This window comes from Sciurus vulgaris (genome assembly GCF_902686455.1).
Source record: "Sciurus vulgaris genome assembly, chromosome: X".
Classification (NCBI taxonomy): domain Eukaryota; kingdom Metazoa; phylum Chordata; class Mammalia; order Rodentia; family Sciuridae; genus Sciurus; species Sciurus vulgaris.
In genome coordinates, this window is record NC_136471.1 from 122,731,796 (window position 1) to 122,744,676 (window position 12,881).

At 38.9% G+C, this 12,881-nt stretch overlaps 1 protein-coding gene across 4 annotated transcripts in view; it reads left to right on the forward strand.

Moving 5' to 3' along the window:
- Positions 1-12,881, forward strand: part of SH3KBP1 (SH3 domain containing kinase binding protein 1) — a 336,822-nt gene that overhangs the window by 54,969 nt on the left and 268,972 nt on the right. The window lies entirely within an intron of this gene.

Genomic DNA, 12,881 nt, shown 5'->3' on the forward strand with positions numbered 1-12,881 from the left:
TTCCACCTTTATATTCAGATTATCTTTTTGATATAAGTAATATTTTCTTTTCTCCCCTATGTCCATGAGGCACTGAACAAAATCTATTTCTCCAGTAAGGTTTTGAAAATTATGCCCTTTGCCAAAGTCACTAGCGCTTAATTACAAAAATATAGCTCATTATCATTAGTAAATTACATATCACATACTTGTAAATACTAGTTCAGATTGCTGGGTATAAAAAGGAATCACCTGGAAACTGTTCCTCATGGGCAATACTAGCTAGTTCTAAAAGCCCCAGTACCATAAACTTTCTATCTCACTTTGGAGAAGAGGGGATTGTCCTTGGTGGGAAGAGCTGCATACAGAAATCCTTAGGTCCTCTTTGGTATTTTCTGTGGTACCAGGCATACCAAGCAGTGTGCCTCGACTGCTTGGGGCAGGTAGTATGGGGAACCTTGGGCCCAGGGAAACAGGTGGCCCTGCCCTCAAAAGAGCCCCAAGGGCCAGGTGGGAGGGTTTGTGACAAAAGGGTGTTGATGAAAAACATGTGATATGCTTGGAATTGCCAGTCTCTAGGCCCTCTACCATATACTGTATAAGTCTCAAAATGTAGAAACCTAGTTCAGTCCTTAGCATCCTGTTTCTGGGTATTCCTGCTAGCATTACTTTTTTCTTTTCTTTTTGGTATGCAGAAAACTGGGGGAACTTTTGTTGGTAACATGCTGATAAACACTACTTTCTATTGAGGTAGGAGTATAGACCCTGCCCCCTGTGCTTGAATACAGCAGCTCTCTCTTTTTTTTTTTTAAGTTTGGTACCAGGGATTGAACTCAGGGGCACTTAACCACTGAGCCACATCCCCAGTCCTTTCTTTTATTTTAAGACAGGGTCTCACTCAGTTGCTTAGAGCCTCACTAAGTTGCCGAGGCTGGCTCTGAACTTGCAATCCTCCTGCAATCAGCCTCCCAAACTACTGGAATCACAGGTGTGTGCTACTGCACCTGGCTTCTCTCCCATTTTAAGAGTAGAAAACATTATTTCCAGGCCACCATGGATTAACTCTGATGATGTAAAAATGGGAGCTAATTCTTTTGCCTTTCCAAATAAAACCCCCAATTTTGGGAAGGGACTGTTCTTGAAGTTGAGCCAATTTTTCTGTGATGGGAAGGTTTTTCCAGATAAAAGGGACAATGTAGATGAAGGTAGAAGTAACGACAGACAAGGACTGTAAGAAAGAGAGAAGAGGACCCTGGGAAGGAATGGGGGCTGTGGGAAAGAGAAGGAGTATGGGAAAGAGAGAGAAGGGGCCTGGGATGGATCAGGGACTATAGTATGGACTCCAGTTTTGAGGACAGGCCCTATTCTGAAAGCATTTAACATGTTCTGTTAGCATAGTGCCCCCTTATTTCAAACTGCAAATCCACAGAATCTGAGAACTGAGTTGGAAGGCACTGGTAAAGACCCATGGATTTTGCCCTGAGCTCAAGGCTGGTGTACTACAAGGAATTGTGAAAGATGGCTGGGAAAGACAGGGCAGGAATTGCCCAGAGTCTAGAAGGTGGCACTCTACCTCATCTAGGGAGCATAACCCTTCTGGGGAACAAAAGACTCTTTTCCAATGAAGGAGGGTGATGTGGTCCTTTTTGCCAGGAGGTCTTCCACTGCCTTGCCTGCGCTGCCTTGGGCTAGCTCAGGGTGGTCCCTCAGCAGTGACTCCTGCCTCTCATGGGCTTTGGCTCAAGGGGAACTCTGGTAGGAGATGACAGGGAGGGAGGAAGCCAGTGAGGTCATGGGTCAACCCTTTGACTGCCTGTGTTCCTTTCCACAGAAATGGCTGTTCCCATTCAGTCTACCTTCCTCCATCCGCCTGTCCCTGCATCCCTGCAGGTCTGATGGCTCTTTTGTCTCTAACCCTTGGTTATTGCTGTGGGTTTTTTAAATACTTCATCTCCTTCATTTGAGTCTCTTTATTAATCCCACCTCAGAGCACCCTAATTTGTGTGGGCCATTTCTTTTTGAAGAGCCAACTACCTCAACCCAGCTACTTTAAGGATTAAATGACAGAGCACTGACAATCTTTTAGTACAGCGGCAGCTACCTAGTGAGTGTGCTGCAGGTCCTGTTACAGGGTGAAGGCATGGGCCCTTTTCCCTGGACCCTATTCTCCTGGCTCTTACCTAATCAGTTGTTATCTAGACTTGTCCAGAGAAGGGAAGTCATGTTCTTGGGAGGTACTCACTCCATGGAAGGAAGAACGGATGTGGCAGGAGTGGTTGGGGCTGCATTACTTATGGCTGACACGTTTGGGAGAAAAAGAAACTTTGATGCTTTCAGATGACTGACTCCATTTTCAAGTCTTCACCCTCAACCTATTATTGAAAATTCAGTAGGTGGATGCAGTGGAGTTTAACAATAGCCAACACTCCCATAGAGAATTCTAAAAGCATAATAGGTGTCTTTAGGTAGTAACAATCATACTGGCATAGAAGTACAGTTTTTTTTTTTTGGTACCAGGGATTGAACTTGAGACACTCAACCACTGAGCCACATCCCCAGCCCTATCTTGTATTTTATTTAGAGACAGGGTCTCACTGAGTTGGTTAGTGCCTCGCTTTTGCTGAGGCTGGCTTTGAACTCATGTTCCTCCTGCCTCAACCTCCCAAGCCCCTGGGATTACAGGTGTACACCATTGCGCCTGGCAGATGTACAGTTTTGAAAGCAGTTTTATGTAGATTATATTTAACCTAAGAATAATTTGTCCCTGGATTGAATTAGATAATTTTGTGGAATCCCTTCATTCATTTGTGTGCCTTTATCTTGGTGTTACGACTGTTAGAGGGTCTTAGGCATTTTCTTAATTCATTTATCAGATCCTTACTCAGTCTGAATACAGGACTCAGTCTGAGAACATTTGAGCATGGTCTCCCAAAGTGCTGGCATTCATTGTCCACCTTCAAATCTGTATTGTCTTAGTCTCTCAAGACAAAAAAATCTAGCCATCCTTCTGGCCTTCCACACACCAGGCCACCCCATTGTCACACACAAACCTGAGCCTTACCAGCTCTCACTTTGTGATTCGTTAGCCCATGTGGTCTTTTGGATTTGTCCCTCTTTTGTTTAGTCAGTTCTCATTCATCTAATGTAGATGTGGAAGAATCTTTTCAAATCCTCTTATTTCTCCCCTACCTCTTTCTGCACTTACTTGTTTTGGAATATGTTTTCTTTATCTCTTCTCTTTAAATTTTTTAAAATTAATTTTAAGGTGAATTTTACACAGAATAAAATACTCAAGTCATTAGTGAACATGATTTTTTTGATACCAGATTGAACATGGGTGTACTCAACCATCCACTGAGTCACATCCCCAACCCTTCTTATTTTTTAGTTTTGAGACAGGGTCTCACTAAGTTGTTTACAGCCTTTGAACTTGTGATCCTCCTGTCTTAGCCTTCTGAGTCACTGGGAATGATTTTTGTTTTTATAATGAGTGTACCTCTGTTACCACTATCCAGATCAATGCTATTTCTTTCCTTCCAGAAAGTTCCATCATGCCTTTGACTTCCTAAGTAATCAATTATCATAGATTAGCATTGCCTGTACTTGAATTTCACATATATGGACTCATGCAATATGTGCTCTTTTATATATGGTATCTTATGTCCAACAAAATGTTGTTACATGCATCAGTACTTTGTTCTGGCTATAAAGTACCCCATGATAATACACTAAAGTGTGTTTATCTATTCTGCTGTTGTTTCCAGACTGGGGATTTTATGAATAAAGGTTCTGGACATTTTTGTGTGTGTTCTTTGGATATAATCACTCATTTCTCGTGTGTGTGTGTGTGTGTGCGTGTGTGTATGTGTGTGTGTGTGTGTATTTTGCCCTGGGCTGAGGGCTGGTATCTCTCACACACACACACACACACACACGCGCGCGCGCACACACACGTAGGAATGCAATTGCTGCCCTTGCTCTCAGCCAGTAGATTTTTCTCTGTGTAAAGCTGTGGTGAGAGCTCTAAGTACAGAACTCAGTCTCCCAGAGATGATTCCATTGTTAGACCCCGGAACTATCAAACTTGAATTTTTACATTATTAAACACATGCGCATAGAGAGAATGTGCCTAAGTCGTGTTGAACTCATTTAGTGAGGGAACTAGCAGAATAACAAAATTGATTCAGTGAGGGTAGGAGGAACTGATTAAAAAGTCAGTGGAAAGAGATGTTCAAATAAGATTGTAGAGGAGATCCAAGATGGTGGACTAGAGGGAGGCTGCATTCCTTGTCGCTCCATAGCTCGGGTTTCAAACAGAGGATATCTGTTTCTTGGTGAGGCAGTGTTTGCTGCTTAGTGATCCCCTGCTATTTACCCCATTTGTCTACTGCGATCACCTGCGGTCTTCCAGCATATCAACTACCTTTTGAGTGCAGATTGCTCCCTGATTGGCGCCTACCATTTGCCATTTGCCTGCTTCTTGCCTGTCCATTGCCTGCCTTTCACTTACCCATCACCCACTGCCTGAGGTCCACCTGCCAATTGTCCGCCAGTAGCCAGCAGACAGACCGCAGACCACCAGTGGATTGCGAGCTGCTTGCTGTTGCCTGGAAGTCCACTGTCACAGTACCTGCAGGACCCCTGGACCGACTGACCGGGCCCCACTGCCAGGACCCCCAAATAAGATTGTAAAGTTAGATTGAAAATTGTTTCATGTCTTAGAGGACAGTAAAACCCTAGCCTTCGGGGTTACCATCTCTACAAAAAAAAAAAAAAAAAAAAGAAAGAAAAAAAGGAAGCAGCATATCTTCTATGTGTTATCTTCTTTTACAGGGTTGTAAAATGTCATAATAAAGTGTCAGTTAAGTTGTTACTTTTCCAGAGAGGCAGATGACTCTCCTGGGGGGCTTATTAGAAAATGCATTAAAAGGTCACAAAATCATCTTTTTTGCCTGATTTCCAAGTTTTGGATTTTTTTTTTTCTGAATTGACCATGATAGATCATAATACATACAATAATATGGAAGACTAGGATGAATTCTCAAAATCCTTCAGGTGAAAAAAAATGGCTGCCCTTCTGGGACCTCATACTGCCACATAAAATGGAAAGAGAGTCACCTATTATAGGCAGATGTGGGCTCTGTCTTTGGATTTAATTATCAGTGTCTTCCTTCTTAAACCTGGCTCTCAAATCCAGATGGTGTGCTTTAGTCTTGCAAAGGATTGATAAACAGCCTTTTTCTGGGTTCTCCTGACATGGATGTACAAATATACTTTTGAAATTTTTGTTTATTTGGTGCTGGGTGTTGAACCCAGGCCCTCAAACATGTGTTCTATCACTGAGCTACACCCCAGCTCTTTTTTCCCCGACAGACGCTCATATTTAAATGGTTAGCAAAGCGAATTTTAAAAAGAAAAGGCCTCGACACCACCACGGCTAGAGCTGACACCCAGGTGTCTGCCTGCTTTTGGAGGGGACATTTGGTAAAGTGTAGTAAGACCCAGGCCCTTGACATTTTGTAGCTCACAAATAGACCTGTAGAAAGCAGAAAGCAGGAAGCTGTGGTAGGGGTTAAAAGAATATGCTTGTTGATCTTTAAACTTATCTGATACCGTCTGTGAGGAAGTGAGCTGTTTTCTCGGCCTGTTTCTTTATGTGTTAGGTAGAAGTATGTTTGACACACTGCCTGCCCCATGGCTGAAGGTGGAAGTCTGTTCGCTTGTACCTCGCATCCTACATGTGCTGAGTGTGACATTTTTCAGCTTGCTTTGCCCTTGCCTCAGCTCTCATTTGCTGGGTGTTTTAGAAAGTCTCTGGCATATGCAGAGCCTTTTCTTGCTATTTGTGAAAAGCGGTTGGGAATAGTTTTTGTTTTTAAATCAGTGAGGCGAAAGGCCTGTATTTTGCATACTTGCACCCCTCCTAGAGAAAGCTCACAGTTACACTGTTGTTCTTGACTTCAGAAAGAATCACAAATCTTCTTCAACAAGCGGTGTCAAGGAGAGGTTTCCAGGTTGCTGTTCTATATTTAAAGACCCTAACATGGATCTCTTTGATTAAATTTCACTTTTCTTTAAACTTTCCACCCAAAGGTCATTAATTTTGTGAATTATATTGATGATTGTTTTCAGCATACTTGGCACTCTTTTTTTAAATTTTATTTTTATTTTTACAGGTTGCATTTCGATTCATTGTACACAAATGGAGTACAACTTTTCGTTTCTATGGTTGTACACAATGTAGAGTCACACCATTCATGAAATCATACATGTACATAGGGTAATGATGTTTGTCTCATTCCTACTTGGCACCCTTGAAAAGGAAAAAGGTAGCAAGAATTTTTCCAGGTGTGTTTCATGCTGTGCAGAGCCTCTTCTTGCTCACAACATGTAGTCATGATGTGCTTGGGTGTGTGTGGGTTAGCTACACTCACAGAATGAACGTTTGCTGGGTGTCTGCTTTGTGCCAGGCACTGGCGGATAGAAGCACAAAGGAGACCATTGAATGGAATATCATATTGTCACAAATCTAACTTCTCCCACAGGATGAATTTTAGTGCCTGTGACCTGGCCTTGGGTCATTAGAGCGGGTGTTAGATATTATTCTGAAAAGCTGTTCAACAAAGGTGTTCCTGATTAAAATGCCACTTGAGAAGTTTCTGAGTGGATTCATCAGGCAACTGTTAGAACGTGCTAAATGAACCCTCAGTTAGCTTTTCTGGCCCTGATTGCTGGGTTACTCTATGGAATAATAATGGCTGCATTTTATTCAAGGCCTCCTGGCAGCCTGGCTCTGTGTGTATAATCAGCCTGTGTCTGTCTGTGTACAATGACCAAAATTTATTGAGCACTTACTGCATGCCAGGCAGGAAGGAGGCTAAGCCATTCATGGGTTTTATTTCATTAAATCCTTATACCTCCCTATGACATAGGCACTATTTTTATGATGTTCATTTTTCAAAAGAGGTGGCAGAGGCTTATCTAGGTTAGAGGACTTACCCACAGTCACACAAGCTATCAAGGAGCTGAGAGAGCACTGTTACCCAGGCAGGCTCGTTCTAGTCCCCAATCTCTAGCAGGCAGCATTATCTGGGTGTCCGAATTGTCCCTATGGCATTAAGCCAGTCACCATCATAGTCTGCTGCATTATGCCTCCCCCAAGTATCCTATCAGGTATTAACTTATTTACTGAGTTTCAGAGAATTATCTTCAGAAGTTTGCTATTTCAGCCCAAAGGATCAGCCTTTGCCTAGATTTATGAGCTTGTATTATTTTCCTGCAAATTCTTAAAGTAGGAAAATTAGGGGAATCTTTCATTTTTATTAATTTATAAGCAAACTTGTCATTTTGCAGTGTTCAGAATATGTTTAAAACAGGAAGTGTCTTTCCTATTAGTGGTAGATAATCTAGATGTGTGACTATTGATTATTCCCCTGCCATGGGGCCCTTGAAAGAAAACAATTCCAGCTCCAATTATTGTTTCAATAATAGACTAATAGTGTCTATCTACTTGGTGTTTGGACTTTTTTACTGAATAGTCCAAACACCAACTGGATAGACACTATTATGAGAAATGTTACTCCAGGTAAGATCTGGAGTAATTAAGGCCAAGTGTGTGACCAGTAAGAGCCCACATCATTTGGTGGATTCCTCAGGCTTTGTAACTGTTACAGTGCAGGAAGTTTGGGGGGGCTAATCTTGTGACTCAGGGAGAGCTGCGACCTCAGTGAATTTTAGTCCCCTGACCAAGTTGATTATGGTGATTATACATAATGGAATCTTATTTTCTTAATGACAAGATTATCAAATCTTAGCTTAGAAAGGGAGTTTGAGATTATGTGTTTTAACCCCCAGCTTTCTAACAGATTGAAATCCAAACCATCTAGGAAGCTGCTGTGATCATTATTAGATATTTAAACTTATAAAGTGTAGGTTTCCCACAGAGGACTCCAGCTAGTAGGTCTCCGATGTGGCTCAGCTCAGGTGGAGACAGGAATTTGGATAAGAGCCTTAGAATTTGTTTTTAAAGTTCAGGAAATATTGTTGCTTGATAAAGCTTGGGCATTGATTTTGTACAAGGCAGCAACAGGGCAACAACATCATTTATATCTCATATCTTTTTCTCAGGAACATGGATTAGTAGCCAGTGACCTAGATTTGAAAATATTATGATGTTGTTTCTCAAGTGCTTTTGTGTATAAAGTAGTTATATAAGTGAATACATAAAGAAACATAATAATGCTGGAAATTGTAAAAAAAATTCTACAAATACACAAAGAACATAGTACTTTATAAATAATGTTCAATTTAATCCAATAGAATGAATACATTCTAATTGCAGAATCTCTGAACTAAATAGTTAACTTTGTTCTACCTGCTACCCAGTGGTAGTGAGGTGTGCAAAATTTCTAGGAATAGTTCTCAAGATTCCACTCCCAAATCTCCATAATCTGTAAATGTGATGAACTGTCACTGCAGCGATTGTGTTATTTGCCACAGCTAATGTTAAAAAAGGGAGGTTATCCAGGTAAGTCTTATTTATTAGAGGAGCCCATTAAGAACAGAGAACTTCCTCTGCTTAGTGGTAGAATAAAGAGATTTAAAGCTTGGGAAGGACTTCCTGCTTTAAGGGAGGGGTCATATGAGATGGAATATGAGAAACCTATAATCTATAGGAACAAAGAACAGACCTTGCCTGGCAGCAGGAAAAAAATGGAGACTTCAGACCTACATACAGAGGGAACTAGATTCTGCCAAAAACCTGAGTGAGGCTGAAAGTAGATTATTCTCTCAAACCTTCAGATGTCAACCTGGCTGACATCTTGATATTGGCCTTGTGATACCCTGTGTGATCAAAGAACCCAGTTGAGCCTACCAGGATTTCTGACCTTCAGAACTTAGAGATAATAAATGGGTGTTGTTTTAAGCTACTAAAGTGTATGGCTTAAAATTCAGATGGAAAATTGCTTGGGTCACAGCTTTTCTTCCTTGTTGGTAGGTCAGAGGAGGGTAAGGGGGTAATCTGGACTTCCTTACTTCACTTGGTGGCAATCCATGACCACTCTCCCCTCATCTGCTGGTGGATGGGAACTCTAGACTTCTTACCCCTGCCACCTCCATAAGCAGTATTAGGTAATATACCCCTGGCCTTCTGCACTAGAGAGTGTGAAGATCTTAGACTAGAGGGAGTTATAGAAAGGGATTCATTAAACCTGCATAAGGAAGTTCTGGGCAAACTCCTGACCCACCCATACATGAATCTGACTAGAATTAACATGCCAAAAGGCTTAAGAATAGAAACTTAAGTGTGGGTCAGAATAACCTCTAATAACACAAATGAAGCAGTCCAGAATAACACTATATGGGCCCTAGGTACTAAACTGTCATTGGAACCACAGTCCACAAAATAACCCAGACCTACATGCTTAATCTGGAGAGGTTCCTGTCTACCAAAGCTTAAATAGGATTCAGAGTCTTGTAACAAAATAGTCCAAGTGCTCAGGATACAATAAAAGAATCTCTTGTGATAACAAGGATTAAGAAAATCACCACTTAAAAGAAAAAGGCAATCCACAGGTAGGGACACTGAGGAGATTCCTATGTTGGAATTATCTGACAAAGATTTTAAAGCATCTATTACAAAAATGTCTTAATAATCAATTATAAACACTCTTCAAAAAATGAAAAAAAAGAAAATCCCAGCAAATACATAGAACCCATAACACAGAAATTATAGAATTGAAAAATAATCAAATTAAAAAGCTTATTGGATGAGGTCAATAATAGATTAATATGACACAGGAAAGAATTAGTGAAATTGAAAATGGATCAATAAAATGTATTCAATCTGAACAACAGAAAGTACTCTGAAAAAAATGAATAGAGCCTTAGATACCTATGGGACAGTAACAGAAGATCTAACATTTGTGTCATTAGGTTTCAGAAAGATAAAAGTATGGGAATTAAAAGTTCAAATAAATAACACCTGAAAACTTCCCAAATTTGGTAAAAGACATAGACGTTCAGAATCAAGAAGCAGAGTAAAACCTAAATAGGATAAACTCCAAGAAATCTGTATCAAGCTATACCATAATCAAACTTTGAAAAACTAAAGACAAAGCATCAAGAGAGAAACAATTCATGACCTATAGCAGAAGAATGATTTTGAATGACAGTGGATTTATCATATGAAATCATGGAACCCAGAAGGAAGTACAAAACATTTTCAAGTTTTGAAAGAAAAGAATGGTTAACTCCAGATTGTACATCTGGCAAAAATATTCTTCAGGAGTAAAGAGAAAATAAAAATATTCTCCAATGGAGAAAAACTTAGAGAAATTTATCAGTGGTGGACCTACTCTTATGTAATGACTAAAAAAAAAAAATCTCTAAACACAAAGGAAATGATAACAGGAGAGTTGGAACTTCAGAAAAGAAACAACAGTACATAGATAAAAATAGGGGTATGTACAATAGACCACCTCTTTCCTCATTACTTTTAAAAAATTATGTTTTATGGTTATGGCAAAAATTATAATATTATCTACTGTGTTATTCAAAATATGTAGAGGTAATGTACAGGAAAATTATATTTAAAGGTGGGAAGGATATAAAGAAACCTAAATGTAATAAGTTCACTTGAAATGTGATAAGATATAATCTAAAAAACCTAAAACCACTAGAAAGCTATACAGAGAAATATACTAAATAGACTATAGATAAGTCAAAATGGAATTCTAAAAAATGTACAAGTAACCCACAGGAAGACAAAAAAATGAAACAAGAATAACAAACAGAAAACCACAAAATGGCAGACTGAAGCCTTAACATATCAATAATTACTTTAAATGGTCTAAATATACCAATTAAGAGAGATAACAGAACAGAGGGAATAACATGTTTCAAGTGTATGTTGTCCACAAGAAACTCACTTCAAATGTATTTATATTTTATATTTATATTGAAAGTAAAAGGATGGAAAATAATATACCATACAAACATTTAATTTAAAAAGTAAGAGAGGTCATATGTAATATCAGACTAAAGAAGATTAAAGAGCAAAGAAAGTTACCAGGGACAGAGAATGACATTATACAATGATAAAAGTTTCATTCCACCAAGAAGATACAACAATCCCAAATGTATGTGCACCAAACAACAAAACTTCAAAATACAGGCAACTTCTGATGGTCTAACTTATGATTTTCAATTTTATGATGATGATGCAAAACAATAGGAATTCAGTTGAAACTGTACTTCGTATTTTAACTTTGATCTTTTATAAGGCTAGTAACATGCAATATAATACTGTATCATGATGATGGACAGGAGCAATGAGCTACAACTCCCAGTCCACCTCATGGTAAACTGTATTGCTAAGCTATGGTGTTTGGTAGGCTAGGTGTATTAAGTGTATTTTTGCTTATGATAATTTCAATTTATGATGAGTTTATCAGGGCCTAAGCTGAAGACAATCTGCATGAAGCAAAACCAGATAGAACTGAAAGGTAGATAAATCCACAATTATGGTTGGAAACTTTAGCATTCCTTTCTCAGCACTTGAGAGAACTACTCAACAGAAAACCAGCAAGACTAAACATCATCATCAATCAAGAGGTTCTAATTGACATTTATAGAATACTTCAGCCAGAAATAGCATTAAACACATTCTTTTCAAGTATCCATGAAGCATTCATCAAGTTAGACCATATCCTGGGCCATAAAATTAACCTCACTATAAAGGACTTGAAATCATACAGATACAGTGTGTTCCTTGACCATAATCAAACTAGAAATCAATAACAGAAAGATAACAGGAAAATCTCCAGACACTTAAAAAATTTTTTTTGAGAAGTCCTGGGAATTGAATTCAGGGGCACTCAACCATTGAGACACATCCCCAGCCTTATTTTGTATTTTATTTAGAGACAGGGTCTCACTGAGTTGCATAGAGCCTCATTAAGTTGCTGAGGCTGACTCTGAACTCCCGATCCTCCTGCCTCAGCCTCCCGAGCCACTGGGATTTTAGGTGTGTACCACGATGCCCAGCCACTTAGAAATTATAATCCATGAGTTAAGAGAAAGGTCTCAGAGGAAATTAAAAAAATAGATCTAACTTCTGAATGAAAATGAAGATAAACATACTAAAAATTGTGAGATGCAGATAAAGCAGGGCTGTGAGGAAAATTTATAGTACTAAACATTTATATCCAAATGGAGGAAAGATCTCAAATCAATAATCTAAGCTCACACCTCAAAAAACTAGGAAAAGGAAAGCAAAATAAATCCAAAACAAGCAGAAAATGAAAGTAATGATGTTAAGAGCAGTCATTATTGAAGTTGAAAAGAGAAAAACAACAGTCAGTGAAAATGCTGGTTCTTCAAAAAGATCTATAAAATGGATGATCCTTCAAGAAGACCAATGAAGATAAAAAAGAAGACACAGATTATAACATTAGGAATAAAATAGGTGATATCACCACAGATCCTGTAGCTACTAAATGGATAATAAGAGAATACCACAAATAATTACATGCATGTGTATTTGATAACTTAGATAAAATGGGTTAATTTCTCCAAAATAATAAACCACCAAAACTTATCAAAGATGAAAAAGATAATAGCACAATGACTATTACAGAAACTGAATTCACAATTAAAAAGTTTCACAAAAGGAAAGTTCCAGGTTCAGAAGTTTTCATTGGAGATTTCTACCAGATGTTTAAAGAAGAATTATTATCAATTCTACAGAATATCTTCTAGAAAATAGAACAAGAGGGACTACCCACCCCACAATTTATTATATGAAGACAGTCTAAACTTGATACCAAAAGAACAGATGGTACAAAAATAAAACTATAGACCAATATTCCTTGAGAATATACGTACAAAAACCCCTCAAA